General features: G+C 40.9%; 1 long non-coding RNA gene across 3 annotated transcripts in view; it reads left to right on the plus strand.

The window, feature by feature from the left end:
• The first annotated feature begins 1,384 nt into the window (after positions 1-1,384).
• LOC120717599 overlaps positions 1,385-24,561 on the plus strand; it is a 61,205-nt gene continuing 38,028 nt past the window's right edge. For all 3 annotated transcript variants that reach the window (XR_005692239.1, XR_005692240.1, XR_005692241.1), the window contains exons 1-3: positions 1,385-10,650; positions 24,277-24,334; positions 24,519-24,547. This is a non-coding gene — a long non-coding RNA (uncharacterized LOC120717599). The remainder of the gene's footprint in view (positions 10,651-24,276; positions 24,335-24,518; positions 24,548-24,561) is intronic.

A 24,561-nucleotide genomic window follows, 5' to 3' on the forward strand; every position in this document is an offset into this window, starting at 1 on the left:
CGTGTGTGTGCGCAACAGTGATATCAGCCATATCATAAGGTACTGCCAAATGAAATGTTCTCTGTCTATCTGCCATTGTACTTCTCAAGCAAGTTTTTCACATTTCACTGCATCCTCATACTGGTGGGTGGGTGGGTGCCACGATGTCGCCCGTGTCCTAAGTGGGGCCCGGCAGGAGGTTTAAATGGCACCGATAGAGCCTCGGTCCATCCTAACCGCTGCTGAATACTCTGGGCCCCTCTGGGAGCTCACCAACCCTGTCTGCTTGGGACATCATCTAGTGTCAGTGTCCTGACACACAATAGTGAAAGCTGACAAAACCACAGGGGGTGAATTTAGGAGGGGGGCCTGGTGGAGAGAGAAGCATGCCATTGCTCCAGCAAGGACATGTGCATGACACACACAGTGACACCCTCATAAACAAACACTATCTGTCACATACACACATATTTATACAGTGGACACACACTCATGTGCAAAATGTGCTATTACACTCCCGTAAAGACATGCGCTCATGCACGGACACACTCACATACACACATGGAGTTAATTGTGCATATTCATGAGCATACATACAGGGTGTTCCGTTTCGCAAGGCTGACTTTTATTGTTTCCCTGGTGGGTACAGTGTATGTGTGTGCACTGAAGCACATGGGCATGTTTATATAAAAGTGCACGTGCATGTGTGAAAGTGTGGTTCTGCATGTGTGTGTGTGCGCATTTAGCTAAAGAGCTTGGTGGGTACCAAGAAGCATAGCTTTAAGGTATGATATGTTAATAAAATGTGTCAAGATGTCTGGAACCCTTTCTCTCTTTATAAACAAACTTACAGCCTGAGCGCCGCTAATTAGCAAGCCCATCTGTTCAGTTTAGCAAAGTTGTTGAGATTTACCACGGAAACTGTAAAAAGACAAGCTCACTTCAACACAGCAGATGACAAGTGTTAAAAATCCCAAATTCAATTCCCCAGCCTGCAGCCTCTTGTTGACTGTCTTATTCAATTACTTGTATGATCATTTATTTATTTATTTATATGAAAAATGAATGAAAAGATCCTTCCTTTTTTTTTTTTTTTGCTCTTTTTTTCTTATGCTAAAATGACCAAACTGGCACACGCATACACACCAGCAGGACCACAGTGTTCGCTGAGACACAGCATATGAATGTACAGGGTAACATTCCCCAAACAGCATCATCCAAAGCTGTGGCAATTTGCTGGGAGAACATTAATTACTGTGGCTGGGGCCCAGGTTTTGCATGCTAAGCACTCTGCAGCTAAGTCTAATATGTGTGTTTATGAGTGAGAGAGTTTGCATTTGCTTGTGCGCCTGCTAGTGTGTGTGTGTGCTGGGTGAAGGGGGTGGAGGGCTGGGGGTGGGGGGCACAGGGGTCCATCTGCTCTCTTCTGCTCCTCTGCACTGATATAAGATTACGTTAATCTGGGTACTTGTCAGGACAGGTTAGTGAAAGCAGACGACTGGGTGGGACTCATGCTAAACAGGTTGGCTAGAAAATGACTGTTTTTTGCCCTCAGACTCTGCAGTGTGGGTTTTGGCACGAGTCGATGGATGGTGAGCCGACAGTGCCGTAACCGCACTGAATTTTCTGTACTTTGGATTTACAAATATTGCCATATTTATATGGCTAAGTTGTCCAAGTTATTCTAATTAAGTTACGTTTTTCTGTGTTTAAATTGCTCTCAAATACTCCAATCTTGGTGGCCCGCTCTGTTCACTGGTGCCTGTTTTTTGTGTGCATGTGTGTTAATACCTCTGACATAGGGTCGTTGTTGTGGAAGTCAGACCCTTAGTTGTGTTTGCCCATCTTCCCACCTCTCCAAACATTTTATTCAATTATATAGCCCCCCCCCCCTTAAACCCCAGTCCTGCATCCTGTGCACCACTGATGGTTGTTTTCTCTGAAAGCACTTTAAGGCCATAATGTTTTTCTAACTTGTTATGCTAATTAGAGTGGCCCTCTTGGACTGTGTAGCACAGAGAAGGATTTATTGCCCGTTTGCTTTGAGAGGAAGAAAAGAAAAAGAACTTAGAGTAATTAATCCCGTTAACCAAGGATAATTGGGCAAAAAATAGCCGAACCACTGGCACTGACTGGGAGGAGTTGTAGTTAACCCTGTTTCCTGTGTTTTATTTCAAACTTAATGTTTCCTCTTGTTTAAACTTCCTCTCAGGATTCCTGTTAATCCGCTTGCCTGTGCCCCATTGGTGGAGCGAGGCAGCATTGGGGGCCAGCGAGAGGAGGTGGCTCGATTCAATCAAACATCAGCAAGGATTTAGAATCCTGCCCAGTGTGTTTGCAGTCAGGGTTTAGTGGAATTGTGGAAAATTAATGTTATCAGTTAGTTTTTTAATATTCTATCAATTACTAAAGTTTTATTAGTGTTTATGCTTTTTTTTAAAAAAAACAAAAAAAACCCACACTGAATACATTTCTGGGTTTCTGATTCCTTTTATTTTTCTTAGCAGCATATGTTCAGAATAATTACATTGATTAACACACTGCGGACAATCAAGTTCACCTACTTTATGACCTTATTAACCATGCTTAAGTTTTGTCTTTCACCTAACTGTTTTGCATTAACATGTTTTTATAGGAGCAAACATTTTCCAGCTTTTACAGTGGAATTCCCATGCACGTAGCCTTTTATGATCAGCTGCAATAACAGGCAGCGCTAACTCCTTCCATACCCACAATCCTCTCCCTCAGGAGAAACACTCATCTGTTTTTGTCAGTATCATGCCGGGACAGTAACCGGAATAGGCAGATCCTAATTTCATCCACTTTCAAGGAATTTACAGGCTTAAACAAGACCTCCTTGAAGGTGTATTTGTGTTAGAAAATGAAGGGGGGAAAAAACATGGAGGAAGAAACATTTCTGTTCTTTAAAATGATTTGGTCAGTGTATCAAAGGTCTACAATGTTATTCGGTGAACGTGGGAGGATAAGAATCTCTGTTCAAACGCAATCTTTGATGTGTTATTCGCTTTATTCTTTTTTCTTGAAATCTACTTTTATTGCAAATTAAAAAGGATTCTGTCCCCGTGTTAGAAGAAGAACCCCTTTTGTTCTTTATAGGATTTCGCTTACAGTTCTCTTTTTCCCCTCTTTCTGTTTCTTTTCTCTTTTTTTACTTTATTTGAGAGTTGTTTTTTAATCTGCAAAACCTGGAATGTCATTTAAATATGTCCCGCTGTCATAAAAGGCAGCAACAGTTTCACAGAATTAATTTGAGAATTCAGCATTTCTGGGCTGTTGTTTCTAATTGCTGTTTTGATTGTTTTCAAGTTCAGTTATTAGCCACATTAGGTCAGATTAAGGACAAGCATGCAGAGACAAAGCCAGGTAATTAAGAGAGGATATGGAAGCCCTGTCCAGTTACACTCGGCTTCATTAATACTGCTAACTTAAATCAACCGTCACAATGCTAGCAGGAAGGCTATGTTTTTTTCAATGTGAACTTGTAGTCCTGCCTCCCAGACTTCAGGATAGGCTGTTTAGCATCCACAGTATGGCTATTGTCAAAGTCAACCATAAGATAGGAAGCAAGGGCATGGCAGAGGAGAGGCAACCAAGAAGAGAAGTTAGTCAGGGGTGGGGGAGCACTTGACATACGATTGCAAGAAAAAACCTCTCATTAATTACTTTAAAGATAATTATTTTCTTGAGTTGTTTGCCCACATTTCCTCACGTGTTCCTGCATTTCATGCTCCTTTTGTTTACTTATTTATCTGTTTTTGTGTGTGAGTGTGTTGTGTGTGTGTGTGTTTACTCCCCCTCCCTGCTTGCACCATATGGTTGCAGATCAAATAATGTCAAACATTTTGCCCTTGCAAGTTTTTGCAATTTGCAGTTTCCAAATGTGAGACCTGTTGAAAGCAGGAGTGATAATGGACATGCTCTACCCCCCGTCGTTTTTGTCCCACCATATCTCCCTTCAATTAATGCTACAGCGGGAGTTTCATGTAATAACACTTGCACTTCTGGGCCGTCCGCATGAGAGAGGGAGAGGAGAGGGAGATGGGAGAACAGAGGAGGGAACAGAGGGATGAGGCTGAGGCTGGGAAGAAATGAAGAAGGGAGAGGGGAAACAATTAAAACTGGGCTGGGATGCCATGACTGCCCTGTGTTGTGTGGCCATGTGAACGTTGCGTGTCAGCTAAAAACAGAGCAAAGAGGGAACGAGCGTGGTGGTGGTTGGTGGAGAGCGTGCTAAGCTTGTCTATCATTGTTGCCGAGCGCAATCAAGCTGGTGCCAGCAGGATGGAGAATGCGTTGACAGCAGTAATTACCCATCGCCATAGTGATCACTTTTGGCCTGCAGTGGACGGCCGGCAGAGGCCCCTCTTCTCATCAGCCTTTAATCAGATTGGGCTGTCAGTTGTCAGGTAGACATGGGTGGGATGGACACTTTATGTGTACCGTCTTAGGTCCCTAGTTGTTTTTAATTAGGTATTCCCATCCATGGAAGACCCTATTAGAGCCTGGAAATAGAGAATACGCCTCACCATTAAATGCAGTAGGAGCTGGTAGGAGCAGGAAAACTGTTTTTCACCTGTCTGTGTTTGCTGAACAGGAGCTTATTTTATGTGTGGTCATTTATGGGACATATTACAGCTCACAGGATGTCTCTTTGAGGTTATCTATAGCATCCCTTTGACTCTGCATATAATAGCAAACATCTTCATTGTCTCACTGCTACCATGTTTATTTTTGTATTTTTCATACTATGAAACGAGTGCAGAGGAGTTTTATTGAAAAGAACTGAAATTTTCAACTCTTAAGTAGTCATTTGCAAAATGTTGTCAAAAAGGGTTATGAAAAGCTACGTGAAATTTTGGGATACATAAAAAATATGGGTTTTTTTTCTATGAGCTGAGATAACTGGAAGCTCTTGTCATGCTTTTTAGACAAAGACGGCACATAATATGCTGTCTTTTATTATGATGCTCTGGTTAAAAGTCCATAATGGTGCAGTGCTTAAGGTAGCAGAGAATGCCAGGTACAGTGTGATAATGTCAGTGTGATAATTAGTGCAGAGAGGCTTAAACCAGCAGCCCACAGGGAGACAGCCCCTGGTGTGGAGAGATGGCACGCAGCTGGATCATACTTAATTAAGTAATTGAATATCATTTTGCCAGTTAGCTGGAAATTAGCTGGAAATTAAAACATGGACAAACACGACACTGAAAAGGACATTACTAAATTAAATTAAGAAAATTCTTTTTCCATGCAAAAGCTAATAGTCTGATAATGAGGGATGATTTTGTTCCATTGTGACTAATTAATGTTTTTTTTCTTGTTTTATTCTTTTTTTTAAGCTTGATGCTCATTTTTAAGAGGCCTCCCTTTACTGGATAATATAACCCACAACTTATTTTGTATTTTCCCTGTATTTACTGTATGGATTTGTTTTATTGTGAGTGTTGGTACATATGAAACAGGTACAAGCCCTTAAATAGGTAACAACTAAGAGGACTTTAGACCAAAATAAATAAATTATATTGTAACTATTTTGTTGACAACATCCTGCTGCACTTCTTTAATAACTATGATATAACCTATAACATAATTCCTGGTCATGTAAACAACAAATACAGACTTAAACTACAGCCTCCAAATGAGTTTTCCTATTTTTGAGGTTGTAGTTTGTTTTGTTGCATTGGACCACATGCTGAAAAAGTACTTTTCTACACCAATCTTAGTATTTTACAACTGCAGACATACCACTTGGGACTCTTATAAAATACTAAGGCTATTTAAGTGATGGAATGTGATTAAAATCTCAGTCTTTTAGCCAGAATAAGGTAGCTGCTGCTGCTGGGACACAGTATTCCCCTATGGCGTGGATGTCTCGCTATGTTTAACTCAATCTGACTCAGGCAGCACAGTAATACTGTTGTCAGTCAGATGTGATTACTTAATATTGGTGGCAATGTCCTCCACGGAAAACTATGCATTTATTGGTAAGATTTAAATAATAGACATGCTAGTAACTGGATGAGCTTTACAGTTATTTTGTATCAAGTCAGTTTATAGCCCAAGATTATTACAGTTAAGTAAATGTAAAGTGAAAACCAAAGCCATATGTGGAAATAATAATAATTAAAACAGACTAGATAAACACATTATACATGCATGCACACACACATTTATATGTGAATAATAAATGAACTACAATGAAATATTTCTGCACAATAATAAAGATGCAGATGAACACATAGGCTCTGGAAGCAAACAAACAGAACTAAAAGCTATTTTAAATCACAATACAATAACACTTATAAATAACTGGGTAGCAAACATTCAGTAGCTTGCTTTTCTTTGTTATAGCGTTCAAATGTGCAGCTATTCACACAGAAAGCTTCTGATGAGAGTGAAGGATGGAGAGAAGCTGAAAGGATTTATTGTCTGCATGATCCTTCTTGCTATCAGTCTATTTTGATGAACAGCTCGAGTTCCACAACACAGTAAGCTGCAGTTGTTTGCCGCCACGCTATAACCTTGTTAGCTGAGGTGGACCTAAGTTGCTTTGGTGTTAACCTTCTGTTAGCAGCTGGCTGGATATTGTTAGCGATGACAGTGTATTTTCGTTTCGCTGCACGCTTTTTTAAGGGGGGCAAACCTTTCGGACAATAGATTATTTTTGATCATAAATTTAGACTTTGTTTTTCTGTTTAGGTTGATTTTATTATTAACAGTTATTTTTAAGTTCTGAGTTGAGATATTTTAGAAAAGAGCCCATATTCCTAATAATACCATGTATAAGAATAATACATTTATTTTCCTTAATTAAACTTAATTAAAAATACCTTGTAGGAGAATAGTACTTAGATAAATACTTTTTTTTCTAAATCTCCAGATTGTTTTACTGTATTGATATTTTAAATATAATCAGAGAGAAATTGGTGGCTGTATCGTGCAGTGCTACCACTTTACCTTTCTTCACTCACACTTTTAGATATATATTTTATTAACCAGTCGCAGCACCACATCTGATTTGTGTATGTACCTTGCCTGTGTGGGTTAGGGTACTGTAAATATGACTTTCATTAGTCCCATATGAGATAGGCAGAGTGAGATTCTTGCTGTGAGAAGAGAGGAATATGGCTTAAGAAGGTACAAAAATATCTCTGGATGTCATATAAAAAGGAGGTCAAGCTCATCCAGGGTGATGCTGGGGCCCAGATTAAGTTCCACTTATTTAGGAGTATTTATCTACAATTGGACATTTCGTTCCACCCATGCTCCCATCATTTTAAAGGTGTTTCTCTTCATATAATTGCATGTAATTCTTCAAGGTCAGTAAATGTATTAGCTGGCAAAGATGTTCGTAATATGTTACAGTGTATTTCTAAACTGGGGTAATGTAAGCAGACTGTGAAGACTGACATATGTTCAATTCCTGCAACTATCGGAACATTATATAGAACATTTTATTTAAAGTCCAGTAAAAGATGAAGACATTTTTTTTATATTTTATCATAAGTGAATAGCATCTTGGCAAATAAAAGCAATAAATATCTGTTTATGCAAACGTTCGAACACAAACGCTTGAAAACTTCTTTGTGGTTGTGGTTGTGTGATAGTTTAGTGCTTCAGCAAAAGTGGAAGACAAGTGTTTGCTGAAAAAACAAAGACTTAATTGCTTACATTATTTATACAGATACAACAGTGAGCTCAAAGGGTCACCGATAATGAGGAAATTATGGGCAATCGAGAAAATTACAGAAAATATCAAACAACTGATAGTGTGAAACATGCCTGTGCATTACTAAACTGTAGGGAAGCTGCACAGTAGCTTAATTTAGTAACATCAGCCCACTGACACCATTGATCATGGAAATCCAAATAATATGTTGCTGGTAATTACACCGATTTTATTTGCCTTTATTTGCCTTCATAAATGTACGTTTTTGGATCCAAGCAGCCTATAGCGGTATACAGCGCCACCTCAGTGCTATACACTGTATAACGCAGCATATAGCGTTTACTGATCTTAATATACAGACAAGCACGAGGCTTCAGGAGCCACAGGAGAATGCTACTCACTACTATATCCGGTTTGTTGTGTCACTGCCACCCCAGTTGTTCTCCGCATAGTAATAAACAAATAAAGTGGGAGAAATTAATCCCTCTGGAGCCATTGTGGGCACTTCACGTCATCCTGCCCCATGCTCCCAGCTGCTTCTGAGTGCACGCATGTGTGTGAGGCCACATAAATTCACAGACGTGTGCGTATGTAGGGATCTCTGAGTCATAGAAGGCCCACACTGAGATGAGATAAGAAGAAAATGTGTGATGTGTAACTTCAGGAGTAGAGAGTGGAAATGATGTGGCCTAAAGAGCTCCAGAGTACTTATCTATCTATTACTATAATAATAACATTTACTTACGGCTGCCCAACATACCTGTAATTGGCTCCAGTATCCAAGACAGCTTATTAGCATGCATTTGCTCCTGCTGTATTTCTTCAGTGACAATGCAGCAACATTTCTAAAAGCGTTGTTTGCTCACAAAATATATTTTTTAATCATATTAGTCACTGAGATGACAAAACGGCTGCATAGCAAAATTATCTTGTTTGACTATGTGCAGTAGAATGTGTACTTGGATGAGAGTGAAAACATTTCTCCTCGTATCTTAACACAGCCTCACTTATGAGTTTCACATGTGTGGGTCAGCACAGCAAAGAGTATTATGGGCTGTTGTTTCTTAATTAAGAATGTATAAGAGGATTAGACTTCAAACGGTACAGTTTGTGTAAATTTGGTCTTTTCGCAGCAGTCAAGGCTTGGGTTATCTGTAAGGGTGGCGTAAGCCCATTTATTCTTTAATGTTTTTGTTTTCTGTCTGTACCCCCACCCACCCTTTTCCCCTTTAGTGGCCAAAGTAGCACAAAACGTACCACTGGAGCCCCCCAGAACCCCCTTCAGTCTTTGCACCCCCCCCCCCCCCCCCCCCCCTCTTTCTGTTTCTCTGAAATAAGCAGTATTCTCTGGCCCTGTTTGATCCTTTGACTATGCAGGGGCTTCATGTCTGGCCAGTGTTTTTGGATCAGCAGGTAGTCGCAGGCAAGCTGTTAAAGGGGTCATCATTCTTCTCTCTCTCTGCTCCTCTCCGCTCCTCACACACAGATGGGGACCTGCTGAACTCTGCCAAAGGTCAGAGCTAAATTACATATTTTATGAATTCTTGCTTTGGTTGAGGCTTTTGAGAGGGGACACAGAATAATGAAATGCTGCCAGAAAACAATTATCTGACATTTCCATTAATCACACTGATGGTGTTATTTCATTGTCTGATTTATTTTTTTTATTTTTTTAGACGTTTCTGGAAATTTCCAGCCTCTTAATTCTTATTTCATGCTCATAACAAATTAAATTATCTTCTTTTCTTTAGTTTCTCCCACCCCCTCCACACCTCCTTTCTTCAAATTCGGCCTTTCCTCCATCCTGCGTGAGTTAAAAGGGACGTCTGAAATGTGTGATGTTCGGAGAGTAGACATTTTGGCTGGCATCCAGCTCATTGTACACCAGTCTGGACTGGGCTGCCATGCCGGCTTTAACACACAGTACAGCAGACAGATGACAACTGCCGGCACGCCATTCAAGACCTCAGAAACAACATCTCCCCACCATGTCTGATGCATTAGGAATGGAAATCAGTGATTCTATTGGTTTTACTGCCCATTTCCTTTGTTGTAAAAGGATGCCTTTTCCTTTGCTTGTTTTGATGCATGCTGAATTGAGTCAGTTTTTTTCCTTCACTTTTTTGTTTCCTGGCTGTTTTGGATTCTTAAGTGATGTTTTTGGGTGTGCATCAGTAAGCATATGTGTTTGCATGTTTTTGTACACCTGTGTATGCGTGTATGCGTGTGTGTGTGTGTTTGTGTGCTATGCTATGTGTGAACATAAGTTGAGTTAGGTAGAGGTAATGGTTTGGTGTGTTTGGATAATTCAGTTGCCATCAGACTGCAGCATCTGCCATCAGATGTCTTCTCACCAGGGATCCCGAATGGTGCTGGAGACGCAAGTATATCTGCTTTCACACTGCTGAACATGACATTTGAACGTGCATGTACACGCAAGAAAAGAAAAAAAAAAAGAATGAAAGAAAAAAGAAAGTCTAAGCGTGCGTGCACACACACAAGCATGCGCGCACACACTTCACAGAGGCTGTGTGAGAGCCAGAATGCAGAGCCCGAGGGCTGTTGTGTCTCTGATGTTTGTATTGTTTACTCTGTTGTCCCAGTGCATGTAGGAGATTGTTGCCCACTTAGGCCTCACTCTAGCCTTGTATTATTTACTATGACTGGTGCGGACAGCAGGTTACTGTCCAGGAGAGCTGAAAGGCCAAGCAAAGAGAAGGGGGAATAAAAAAGCTGGAGATCGAAGGAGACAGAAAGAGATCATTGACTGTCTTTTCCCCCTATATTTGTTCACATACTGCTTCTCTCTGCTTTTCAGTTTGTCTTTGATCCCTTCTCCTCAAACTTCTGCCCCCTGGGTCACCAGCTGACAGACAACGAGAGGAGGGTGCCGCCTCTTTTCTTATCCACTCTTCTCTCGCTTTTTTTGCTGTTTGGGATATGTAGCGTTTTGCAGCCGGGGAACCATTTGGGAACCCCAGGTAAGTAAATTGAAGCCACACAGATGTTAATCTCCCCTTGGCCCCCTTCAGACATGCACTGAACTCCTCCAGCTCCTTCTAAGTCTCTTCCCCTCTTTTTCCACCTTTTTTGCCCTAAGTCTCAGAAATCTCATTGAAGACAGCAAAGTGTGAGTTGAAGTCTCCTGATTAAGTCTTTTTTAATCGAGGAGGATGAGGAAGTGGTGGCGGATAGGGGAGAGCGATGTTTCTCGCGGCTGCAGTAAGGCCCTTCACTTTGGGCATGCAGGCAGGTGAGCTTCTCATCTCACTCAGCTCCTCACCTCACTTCTCCTCTAACAATCCGGTTATCTGTGTCTATTACAGAAGGGTGGCTGATGGCCTGGCTAAATCCTCATACTTCCAGACATGTTTTGGGGGCCCCTATCAGCTGGGGACAGGACCTTGAGCCTTGATGAGAAAACTGGTGCAGGGAAATTGAATTAGCCATTGTGTCTGGGTCTTCACTGATTGCTATTAGAGTTGGCCTGGAGCTGGGTGAAAGAGAGATGAGGAGAGTTAAGCCTGTCTGAGTGAACCGCTCTGCCCGTCTCATGTAGCAGAGCTCAAGTCATATCAGATTGAAACACTTGTCGTGTCAGTCTCTAACCATAAAAATCACCAACGAAAATCAAGAAATGAAATAAATATATATATATGTGTGTGTGTGTGTGTGTGTGTGTATGTAAAAAATGTTTACGATGAAGAAATGATGATGACTGTGTTCATATTGCCATGAATAATGGTGTGAGTCAGTCATGTTCGAAGTGGATAACAATGAGAGTCAAAAGTCTATAAATGTGACAGGTCTTTAAGTTGGAGATGATGGATGGAGTCTGTGATGCAGACACTTCCTGTTTCTCTCGGTGCAGAGGCGCAGATGAAAGAGCCGCGGTGTGTTTTCAAACTGAGGAAGAACAATGGGTCAGAGGAAGAAAGAGTTCCCCTGACCTGACCCCCACTGCCTCCACCCACCCCAAACACCCTCCCACCCCACCCTACCCTTCTGTTGAGACTGGGGCCTGATAGTTCTGACACTACTGATCTCTTCTGGCTGACTCACACAAAGAAAGAGATAGGAGATACCTGTGGGTATTGTGTGCCACTGCTGCTGCTGCTGCATAAGCACCTGCCTCACTTAAGAATTTCACTGCAATTTGGAGTTTTAAGACACACAGGTGAGAGAAAGTCAGTGCCTGATGGCAGACTTGTAAGATTTCCTCTCAGATTTGAGACTATTAAAGATCGTTTACGATTCTGTTTCATGCTTCTTCTATAGCTATTCCTACATTTTGCTTATGCATGGACTTTGTAGTGTATATTTAACATGCTGAGTTGCCATTTAGCCTACTAGCAATTTATTTAAGGGTACATACACTATTTAGAAGTAGGAAGACACAGTAGCTTTAATCGTATCACAATGATACGATTAAAGCAGATCCACTAGGGTGTTTGCAACAGCTAGCTGTGTGAGTGTTTTCTCTGCCCTTTTTACAACCCCATCACATGTTACCTCCTTCAAGAAATCTGCAGGGATGAATGACGATGGCTTCATCGCGTGGTTCATCACCCTTCTTAATACTGTGATTAAAACTGATCTCATTAAAAAAAAATTTTTTCTTTGCAATCTGTGCTTCACTGCTATTATTTTTGACAGACATTTCGGGTAATTGTGATTTTAACCTCAGACTTCCTTGTTAAGACTTAATAGCAATGAAAGATATTGTTTTTTAAGCCTGCAAGTTTGCTTCAGTCTTGGTCTAATAAGCATTAATTATCTACATGCTTTACGTATAATCAGATCAGGTCATAAAAAACTTAAAGAAAACATGCTCTTGGGTCATCTTCAAATATATTCATACTGGAGGCAAAAAACAGCATTTGTATTGACAGGGAAACAATCAGAATAAAGTCTCTGCAAACAGATGCAAATTATTGCTATTTCATTCTCTGGTAGCTTAAAATTGCAGATGCACAGAAATGTATTGTCTGCATGCACATATTTACTTTTGTACTACTAACGCTGTCACTTGCATTGGTAACAATTAAGAAAAGAAGTGTATTCCTTTGTTGCATCTCTCAAGTGTTTCTAGAAAAGTGTTCAAATAAAAGGCAAAGGAAAGCAAATAACTGATTAACTGTGATTGTACAACCCTGGTCTTCCAGTTCTCCTGTGGGTAACCTCAGTTCACCCTACACGTTCAGCAAAGGCTTTACACCCTCCATAGGTGTGGGCCCAGCAACATTCCACATGGTAGCTCACACTGTGATAGCCTCCAGCTCTTCATATGAGGTATTCTGTGTGCGCGCACGCATCTGCTCGTGTGCGCGTATGTGTACACTGGCAGTCTCGCTCTTTTATTCAACGATAGCTCTTTCATCCTCTGTAAGAGGGCCACAGGGTCTTGCCCTCTGAGCCCCAGAGATGAAGTCTAGTGTTTATGTGCGTTAGATTTCCATCCCACAGAGCACGGCCTCCCTTTCTACTCACATTAAAGAAGAGATGTGGACAACAGCTTGGTGGTTTACTTTTTTCGTAGTAGTCAGTTTTTACAGGCAGTAAATATTTATAATAAATATTTGCTGGAAAGAAGTGTTACTGATCTATTTGTGGGATGTCTTCTTTTGCTCTGATAGAGCAATGTCCTCGTAACTGTGGCTTTTTTGGTCACGTTTAAACGAAGCAGAAAGGATGATGTATAGCAGTGTGCTTTGAAATATAAGCTGAGCACTCCTTGGCAAACAGTAAACTATTTGAGGGAATATTAAATCAATATTGTGTAACCATGAAGTTATAAAAATATAAGAAAGTCGTACTAATGCCGAATTAAAAACAAGAACCTCTCCATCACAATGGCAGATCTGTTTAAGCCACTGTTTAAAAGCATTGTACAAAAATCCTTGAAGAGATCAATAAACGTGCAGTTCTTAGCTCTAAGGTGGCACGACGTCGCCTGTTTATAGCAGGGAAAACCCATACTGTATGAAAAGTAAAAGCTCTCTCAGTAAAGCAAACACTAATGCACATTCATGTTTTCATTCAGACCCTCGCACACTCTGTGTGTATGCACACTATAGCACACACATTCACTACCCATAGCTGGTAGATGTACACACACAGCGCCTGCAAGAGTGGTGGGTCAGACTGGTAGCAGAGGCCGGAGTTGACCTCTAGTGAGTGTGTAGATTTATTCTAATCAGTACTCTGCTTCTGACAGGTTAACTGCTGCCCTCTGACCTGGGGAGCTCTCTGGGTGTCACCGTCCTTGTGTTCCCTGTCCACTTTTATCGGCAGCAAAAAGAAAATGTAAATTAAATGCAGCATAAAAATAGATGATGGGAGCTTGTTCCTCTCATCTATTTATTCACCCCGTCTCATCTCTCCCTCCTGCCTCTGTTTTTCTTTTTCTTTTTTGTTTAACAGCTGCATACTCAAAATGAAATGGATGAATACTGCTTTTTTTTTTTCTTACATTGCTCTCGCTTTCCTTTTTTGTATTCATCAACACGTAATACACAGCTGGAATAATAAAATCTGTGGAGGAGTAGAGGCAAGGACGTTCCCTGATACTTGACACGTGATGATCAGCTGTAGAGTTATATATGGGTAAAGAGAGCCCTGCAAACACATTAAGATGTAAAACCTTTCCTCCCATACATCAGTGGAAGCACCGTTGCCCACACATCACTCTGCCTTTTGCTGCTTTTTGCAGCTGATTTTGGAGGGTAGTGTTACATCTTGTTGTGCCTTTTCAAAGCAGTACAGAGGGCACTCGAATTAGACTGCATTGTTATGCCTCCATCAGAGCAATTTTCCAGCAATGCCTCTAAAAGCCCTCACACACTTCATCAGTATTATTGTAATTCTTTAGCTCTAGGTTATTTGGCAGCTGCTGTGCCCCACTGGCAAATCCCATTCGTGATGCCGTCCCTTTCACCGCAGCCAGAGATCCATTGATTTTTCTTTTCTCTCTTCTTGCCTCACCCAATTCATTTCAGATTGCTCGATATGAAACATTTTAATTTCTGCTTGCACCTCCACTCGGATAACAGTCAGAGGTTTCCCTTTTCTTCCTTTTTGTGCAACATCATTTTTTTTTTCTTTCTCCTTTTTTTTGACCAACTCTTTAACCAGTCAAAGGATCAGAGTAAATTGATTTACATCTTTCTTTTCACTTCCTGTTTTTGAAACTTTATTGATTTAAATGTGATTACAAGCAATGAAGAAAAAACTATTTAATATAAAGTGGAAGAAGCAGAAACAATAAGCTTTTTTGAACCTCATGTAAATCGTATATTTAAGATATATTTATCTGTAAAACAAATGTTAACCTCATACAGATTTACCATTGCATGTTTTCAAGTGTGTGCATACGTGCAGGTGTGTAATCAGCAGTATTCCCTCTATGATAGGGCATGGGAAGCTATGTGCAGTCTGACGGAACCTATTGATGTCTGAGAACACAGGCCCTACTTAATTAGTCCATCACACCCACTGCTTTGGTCTCTATAGGATCCCCGTAAGTGGTGGTCCTTTGCATATGCCATGCAATTTCTTAGGCAAGCCTGTGTTTTTAATTTTAAAATTATGGGGGGTAAAAAAAACAACAACATTATATACGTCACAGGGGATAGCACCGTCTGGTTCACTTTGTGAGTCTGTCTGAGTGACTGTCTTCCTCTCCTTGCACACCTGGAGGCTTTGTCATGTGTGTGTCTGACAAAATTTGTGCCACTCATTTTGCACATTAATCTAGGTGCCTTGCACTCGGCGTGGCAGACATTTTGGACTGTATCATTGATTTGGAATCGAGCTCTGCACTCCTTGTCCTTCACTTAGCGTTGAAATCGATGATGCCTGCCTCTGACCATGCATTAAAATCTGCCCACCGCTCTGCACACACACAGTCACACACACCACACACACGCCTCCACCCTTCCTCCCCTGGACTTTGACTCCTGCTTTTAATCTGCACCGTAGACCGTGTTTCTCCTTCACCACTGGACTTGGAAATGTGCCAGCATGAATATTCAGATAAGGTGGTTGCTATAATATCATATATTGCCTGCCGCAACGCACAGTGTGAGAGTTAACCCATGCACGATGCTGATGGAAAAAGCATCTAAAATGAAAAATCTTTTCTGTCTTTTATCTAAATCCCTTTTCAGGTACGGATAGCTGACATCGCTGGCTGTTCTGTCGTTCAAGCATAGGTCAGATTTGTCCAGTGTTTATATGCTTCTAGGTCCATCCTAGTAGATCTGCCATAGGAGTGTTTACAGAAAAGTTACCAGGGTGCCTACCTCGCATGCTGAGATGTCATCAGATTAATGGAAAGGAGCACATGGCCGAAATGGGTATTGTGCGAATGGTATTCAAGGCCACTGATCAATGGTTGTAACAGTTTGTTAGGACATGGTGTTAGATGTGGTCATTATCCAAATGTACTGTTTATAAAGTTGAGGAAACCTCCAGTCAGCTGAGACTGAAGATATCAGTTGGATGAGTGATGAAACGTTTCTTCCATTAAAAATAAAATGTCTGGATGAACTGGGATTTCCTTAACTGGATGATAGAGCATGCTTCAAGACAATTTCACACATATTTTCTGCAGCTCTTAACTTTTCTAGACATTACTTGATGGAAGTGAGAATGCACATGTCCGATGTCTATAACTGACCTGACTCTCGCGATATTTATACTGAAAAATATTGGGAGAGTTCATAATATAAGCATCTTATACCGTTACAAGTTGATCTTTAATCTTTTACCATTGGATTCATGCAAAGGTTTTCCACACTTGCAGCTGTCTGGAGAGCATCTGGCTTTTAGGGCTGGCTTGAGCCTCTAGCCTGGTTATGCTTATTTAAGATAATTATTTGGAAAATGTTTTTACTTTTAAGACTTCATTTATTTCCAGTGTAATATATGGGATGGTGTCCATAATATCTTGGATAATTGGTAAAAAGAAGGATGGATGGATGGACGGACTTATTCTTTTACACACTGCAAAAGTGCAATGCAAAGCGTTGGATGAATGGGTGTAAAGCATGCCGTCACTTGACCGTAGCGCCATGAAGACATGTTCTCTGGAGTGAGAAATCACACTTCACCTTCTGGTAATCCAGTGAGTGTTTGCACCTCATTTCTGGATCATGGTTTTGATTTTTTGTGAAGATGTCACTCTCATGACTGGCCAATCGGTGGAATGCACTCTGTTGATGTCATGTCTTTGGAATGAGTCAGATCTCTTGGAACCTTGCCAAGCAGGTACTAAAAAAAGCACCTGTTACCAGGTACTACCCCTTAATGGAGAACCCTAAAAAATCAAGTCGAGTCAAGCTGAGCCAAGTAGGTACTAGTTGAAAAAGCCATTTAATGCTTCAGTATGACAGTACATTTTGGACAATTTCATGCTCCCAACTTTGTGAGAACAGTGGGGATTTCAGTTTGGGGCTTTCTGTTTCAACAATGCACAAAGCAAGGTCCATAAGAACTTGACTGGCCTGTACAGACCCCTAAAACAACTCGACAAAAGACCTCATCTAACATCAATGTCTAACCTTACAAATGCACTTCTTGAAGAATTGTCAAAAGTTCCCATAAACTCATTCTTGATGATATTCCTAATTCTGAATATCAAGTGCAAAAAAAAAACAGTAAACAAAGTAATCATTGTAATATATTAAGAACAAGAAGGACTATCCTCTGTAGACAGACATGAAGAAACACCTTTTGAAAAACTGTAAGTGTATTGTAAGACACAAATGCATGATCTTTCCTTTATGTCTGTTTCTCCCACTGTGTTGTTCTGTTTGGTGATGATTTAGTTTGTGTAAGAACGCAATTTATTAAGAAAGGAAACCCATTATTTCCAATGTAGAAGCACAATGTAGGCGATGAGGAGCAAAGGCAGGAGAAATGCAGTTAGGGCAGTTAGAGAGGCAGGTGGACGGAGATAGAGCAGAAACAAACAAATGAAGAGGGCATTTCATACGTGGCTCCCCTGTAGTGCGTAGCTGAATAGAGCCAGCGCAGATGTCAAAGGACAGGCCTCTCAGCCACATTGTACACATAGCTTTCACCACAGCACCCTGACAAAATATTGGCAACTAGGTAAATATTGTGGATGGCAGGGGGTTAGAGGTGTATACTGGACCTGTAAGACTTAAATGAAAATCAATACTGGTGAGCTGTTGAGGCCATAGTGGTCCATGTGTCTCTCTCTACAGTACCGTGTGTTCACTTGGAGTGTTTGTGGTAATGGCAGCTATCATAATCACGGGACACTTGAAGGATCAGGGTACTTGGGTCTAAGTGAGCCACTGTGTACCCCTTCAAACAAAATATACTGCACACACAAACACACACAAACAAATATAACCAATATATATATATAAATATAAAATTACAGAAGAAGAATTCCATTCATGCATGTATTTGATATCATTCATATGTTTGTTTTTTTCAAACACAAAATCTGATTAAGCAAAATCCAGAAAACCCATTTTCTGAGGCGTAACACTTTGCTCCCTTCATCAGCCAAGCAGAACAGCTATTGCTCACTCACTGAGAAATGAAGACCCCGAGCAGGGTAGACAGGCCTTTGGGCAAACATACATGAACACAACTACACACCAACACCAGAGTGTGTCTTAGAGGGATTAATAAACAAAGCTTAAATGTTGTGCTGAGGACTGGAGCACGGGCCCAGGATCAAGCAGGCTTTGGTTTCATCCCCGTTCTAAATGTAATTCCTTGTTCTAGAAAAGGGGCAGTTAACAGCTACTGCTCCAATGCTATGGTCATGTCATCTAAAAGAAATCCAAGCGTATGATTAGGCCCTGGTAGGTTTGGGTGAGGCCGAGGGGAGACTGTGGGTGGGATAGGCAGGTTGATTTCAGGGGCACTTTCTAATAGGCATTCACTTTGTGAAAGCTCCTGCCTTCAACACACGCACACAATTTCTAGACTGTTAGCGCTCTTTCTCTGTCTTTCTCTCACTCATTTGGTGATCTCGTGGAGCGAGATTTTTCCATGGAGGACAATAGCAGTGGAAATGGATTATGATTATAAAGGACAGGTAGAGCTTGGCACTGCACCTACACTGCAATGTTAACGTGGTGAAGCACACCCCAGGAGTTCCCTGTCCTTTCTGTCTAAGCTGTAGGTTTAATGATTTATTATTATTATTATTATTATTATTATTATTATTATTTATATTATTATTATTATTATTATTATTATTATTTATATATTATTATTATTTATATGTTATACAGTGTGCCTTTGCAATGCACCTTACACTTTCTAAGCTCCTCTATTCAAAGCCTTCGGTAGCCCTCTGTTATGGTAGCATTTAAAATCTCCCCTGGCTTTTTTTCTCTTTTGAGGGAATTCAAGTGTGAAGGTTTGACATGGTCAAATAATCAGCATTAATTTGACAGAGTCACAAAAGCGATACCTTTTTATTCGGCTCCCCCCATCAAATAATTAGTTGCACATTTTAGATATTTGATTGCAGTTTGGCCATTAATAATTCATGCTCGCTAAATTCATAAAACAACGTCTTGTCCCCAGCAAGTAACATTTGATATTACATCTGAAGGCCCAGAGCAGAGATGTTTGCCAGAATCCAATCAAATGAAATTTCTAAAAATACTGACTAGCGTGTTTTCCCTCAGAGCCTCTCAGTGGCCCTTTAAGAACGACTGGAGGAGGAGAGGAGTCCCCTGCTATCTATTTTCTTTGGCACCACAGCTCTTTTCTGAACGCCTTCCATTTGATTCCCTGCCTCCTCCCCTCCTCCCCACCCCCTCACACCAACTCTTTTCCAGCTCCTTCTCATGATGTCAATTTAATTCAATCTAAAGGATTTAAAGCAACCAGTAGCTTTTAATGTCTGTTGGAAAGGCACTTGTAACACATTAAATTTACTTTCACCTTTCTGCTGGGTTTTTAAGGGGGGAAATAAAGATCAATTATTTGCCAAATTTGAAGTTTCATTAAAATCACTTTTCTCTGTCTGTGTCCTTGCGTCGTTTTAAGTGGGCCATCTGTCTAAACATCTCTTAGGGTCCTTTTTCTTTTTTTTCTGATCATTTCCTCGCCTTATTCATGAACCCTAGGAGTCCAGCTTTGTAGTAGTGTTGGAGCTAGAGCAGGCTACCCCCACTGAATACAGCTCTGGGCCTCAGCCTGCGCAAGACTCCCCCTCTACCCTGTTACCTCTCCCCAAATAGCCTCCCCTCCCCTTTACCTCCCTCCACCTCTTCCCCATAAGGGCCCACAGAATCTCTGAACTTGCTACACAGAAATGACCCGCCTTATTGTGATCAGTTATCCTCAACCCCAGTCTCTCTCGCTCTCTCTCTCCCTCTTCCCCTCTCAAACCCACCCACTGTTCCAGATCCCCCTGCCTCGTCCCTAGCCTTCACTCCTTTCCTGCCTCTCCTCCTCATTGCAGATTTGTATGCAGACTGTGACCTGGGCGGCTACAAAGGACCGCACATTATTCTTGATCATTCCTCTGCCCCCATGAAGCCGGTTATGCGGAAAGAACCCTTAATGATGCTCTGACTATTAACAGTGTTTTATGTCCAAATGTGCCGCTCGTTCTCCTAACCACCCAGTCAAATATAGATACAAGAAATGTGGGAATCTGCAGTGACAGTGATTCTGGTAAAATATACATAAGCCCAGTTTGATTGTAGCAGTAACTGGCAAGTAAAGGGTCCAATTAAGTGACCGTGGAACATGGCGGTGGCTGGCGATGGACTTTTGGTCGTCTCAGATGAATTCAAAGTTAGCTTTAAAGTTGTTCTTGGTTATACATTTCCTAAGCGTGAATATCCAATGCAAGATTTACTTTCTAAATAATACTCATCATTAGTAAAGAGTGATGATTGTCATTTGCACAATATGCCAAGTAATGTCACATGTGACATGTCATTCTTTTGGTAAATTTTTTATTTTTTTCACAAAACCCCCCTAAATACATCAAAAATAACTTTTTATGGAAAACGTAAATAACCTTTTCGAACGAAGAATGATGAAATGAGAGTTTCCAGAGTATGTGTGCGTGTGCATGTGTGCGTCGTATTTAGGAGTACGAGATTAGTCTTGATCGGTGTTTGTTGTCACAGTGCCAGCATTGTCTCTGCAGCCAGTCCATCCAGGCCCCCGCGTCTCCCATCTCGTCCCAAGCTCATCCCTCTGTCTGTAGGAAGACAAGTCACAGCGCCAGTCTGGCTTGATGCCAGTGTGGAAGCTCTGGTTAAGTCTCTTTGCCAAGCCTGGATTACACTGAGATGTTAATCATGGGAGAGCATATTAAAAGCATTATTGTATACTTTCCATTTTCAAACCGCAGTGACATTTCGGTGGCGGTAGACGCACCACCTGCGAGCTCTTTTGAATCTTTGCCTTTTTTCTTCTTCTTTTTTTTTTTTTAACGCATCTTCAGTAAAACACGTCAAAAGGCACGTCTTACTGGAGAGTCCGTGGAGTATTTTGGGTGGAGTTTGGTAAAGAGGAATGCCCTTTAAATTCTGGTCTCTTTTGTTACTTCATTGTTGCAGCTTATTGTGTCATAAGTAATTCTAGCTGACTTCAAAGGAGGTTGGGGCCGGCAACTGTAGGGTTGTGGGAAGCACTGTGAATGTCAAGCTATGCAAACGACCTCTCTCAGATGGGAACGATACAGCTCGTCTCTCGTGAAAATAGTTTGTTTCCCTTCCCGTCTCCCTTCAGATTGATACATGACCTAAATTTGGCAAATTTGAACTTATAACGCAGGGAACCTGATGCCAAACCTGTTTTATTTTGCCGCACGATGTGTGCAGATCTGTTTGTAAGTGCGTGCGTGTGTGCGTGTTTATGCACAAGACTCACATTTATTGGGTTTTGTAGGGGTGAGTGGGAGATGCCAAAATGGCAAAGGGAGCACCACAGAAATAGATCATATTTCTGTGTTCTGTGTTTTCTCCTAATAAACCAAAGCAATATATCAGAATTACACATAATCGAGGCTTTTCAATTTTGACTAAGTTGATTTGAGTGAGATGTGTGTAGGAGAAAAGAGGCCTGTAACCAATTCACTTAGGGAGTATGTATGCATTTGGGCCCCTATAGTGAAGCAGACAGACGTTCAAATTCGAATGATGAATCGTCCTGTTTTACTGCATCTGTTTATACTGAATTTGGCAACAGATTTTAGCAGACCTGTCACCCGTTCGTTCTCCGCAATGATTTAATCGTGTTTGAGTTACGGGATGCTGAAGTAAACATCAGCATACCTTATGTGGAAGGAAGAGAAGAATGTCACCAGTCCCTGACAGAGCTGTCAGTTCGTTCCGCGTTCCTATTGATGGAAGCAGGCGCAGATTTATGACAAAGAGGGTAAGAAAAGTCATGTAAGCAAGAACAACAGAAACAGAGCCAAACAGAGAAAAGCTAAGACCACGAGTATGGAAAGATGAAGCATTTTGCAGAGTTGCTGGCGATCAGCAGGAGTTGGACAAACAGAGATTGTTGGTGGTGGTGGAGATCAGGGGTCCATGCTATCACTGTCTGCACTACCAGAGAGATCTCCACAGGGGGAAAGAGTGCCCTCTGGACCTCCACACATCCATCTAAAGCGGTCGTGCACATTCCTTACATACTCCTAATATTGGCTTGTCCATCTTCCGCTCATTGTGCTGCCGTTTGACTGATATCTTTATTCACATCTTTGAAAAGGTCTGCACTTGTCTCTGTTTGCCACTGTGTAATCAATACGATGGGAATGTGTTAACAAGCAAGCAAAAGGGGAAAAAAATTGTTTTGACAAACCTAACCTAAATAAAAGTAAACAGGAGTCACGGTATTCCAGCACTTCAATCATGCAGCTTTGCGTCTCTGCATGTTTCTGTCATATTTACAATATGGTGCAGTGTGAGGGAACATTTTCTCTCTCGACAGCCGTGAAAGCATCTCCGTGCTCATGGTAACAGAAAGAATTTGCACCTGCACGTTTGCAGCTGTCAGAACTTCCTGCTGATGCTCACATAAGGTTTTCCGGCACACATAAGCATAGATTTTGCTTCAGGAAGAAGGAGATTCTTGGATGGGACACGTCCCGCTGCATCTTCATTGCTTCAGCTCTATTGCACCTCTTTTGCAATCGCACAGATTTAGCGCTTAACTTCTAAGAAGTCTGTATTATTTGCTTTTTACAACTTGGCTTTTACATATGTGTGTGAGATGTAACCAAACTACAAGTGAGGATCCCATATTAGCTTTCATGGTTAGTGAGGTTTTTTTTGCTCTCACTCTCTCTTTCTCTCCCTCTGTCTCACTCTGTGTGTGTGTGTGTGTGTGTGTGTGTGTGTGTGTGTGTGTGTGTGTGTGTGTGTGTGTGTGTGTGTGTGTGTGTGTGTGTGTGTGTGTGTGTATTTGTGTGTATTTTAAGGAAAGAAAGTTTCAGATCCACGTTCCTTAGTCTTAATGAACCCATCAGTCAATAACAGTCAATGACAGCAGTTCCTCGTGTTATCAGTATTCACGCGGGAAATCGGCAGCTTTCTAATTAAGTGGATCAGAATTAATCAAGCAGCAGCTTACTGTGGGTCTTTGTCAGAGGAGGAAGTAGTTATCACTCAAAGAACACACACACACACATACACATACACATACACATAATTAAAGTATATATAGATATATATTCAACCTTGCAACTGTTTCTGCTTTATACATCTCATTATAAAATCTATTAAAACTAAGTTAATTAGTAAAAGGCGTAGTACATTTTTTTGGTTTTTTTTAAACTGCATCCCAGGTCAGCTTGACTTAACACTCTTTTTTTTACCTTTTTTTTTATTTTCAGCTTCTCAGGTTAACCTCCTTTGCGGGTCCTTTGCAACAATGGAAATCTTACTTTATCTTCATCTGAAACTGTTTGGCATTTAAACTCTGCTCTTGTTGATTTTTGGATTTGACTAACCTTTAGGAGGCGAGCTGTGCATCTTTGGTATTTATACACTTGTTTGTGTACTTTTTGTGTTGTTTGAGAGAGAATGAAACCCTCTGCATATGCCTACATGCACAGTATTTATGTTTGTACCTACAGGATGCATGTACCTTCTGCTGAAAAAGGAAAAAGACAGACAGGCCTGCGTGTATATAATATTTGTGCTTTAATATCGTCATTGCCTGGATGTCCTCTTCATCTTGAGCCACAGATTCAGAGAGGTGCCCTCCCCCAGCTGACCTTTCAATGTAAACTGCTTATTTTAAGATGCCATGTTGCATCACCGCAGAGAGGCTGCTGGGATGCAACTCTAGTGTTGCAGGGAATGAGGGAGACAATTCAGAGGTGGGGAGAATCCATCTAAGTGACCTCTCCAACCTCTGACCTTTTAATGAAGCTTTTATTACTGACAACCACATTCACTTTGTTTTGTTTTGGACTTAACCCTCGTTGAACCTCAGATTAGATGTTGTTCTTTGGCTCGCGTAGCCACAGGTTATTCTTCTCTTTTCTTTCCTCGTTACAGTCTTTTCTGTCTTCTTTCATCATAGCTGCATTCAACAACATGTTAAAAGATTATTTGTTTTGTTTCTTCCAGAGTTTGAGCTCACCTTGAAGACAACATGAATCTCAAAGATCAACATCAGAAGTTAAAGGTAGCAAAAGAAAATCAAATATTCATTAAATGTCCTCTTATTTAACTGAACAAAAGAAGAGAGACCTTGCCAACATGGCAACATAAGATATTTACATTTCTAAATAACACAAGAATCTCTCTAAAATGTATGTATGTATGATTTCATAATATGTTCCTATGTTTCTTGTGTTTTTAATTAATAGAAAGCTGCGATGAAGACGTTATTTCCCAGGTATGGAAAATGGG

The sequence above is a fragment of the Simochromis diagramma genome, unplaced genomic scaffold (genome assembly GCF_900408965.1).
Source record: "Simochromis diagramma unplaced genomic scaffold, fSimDia1.1 OVJJ01000501.1, whole genome shotgun sequence".
NCBI lineage: Eukaryota > Metazoa > Chordata > Actinopteri > Cichliformes > Cichlidae > Simochromis > Simochromis diagramma.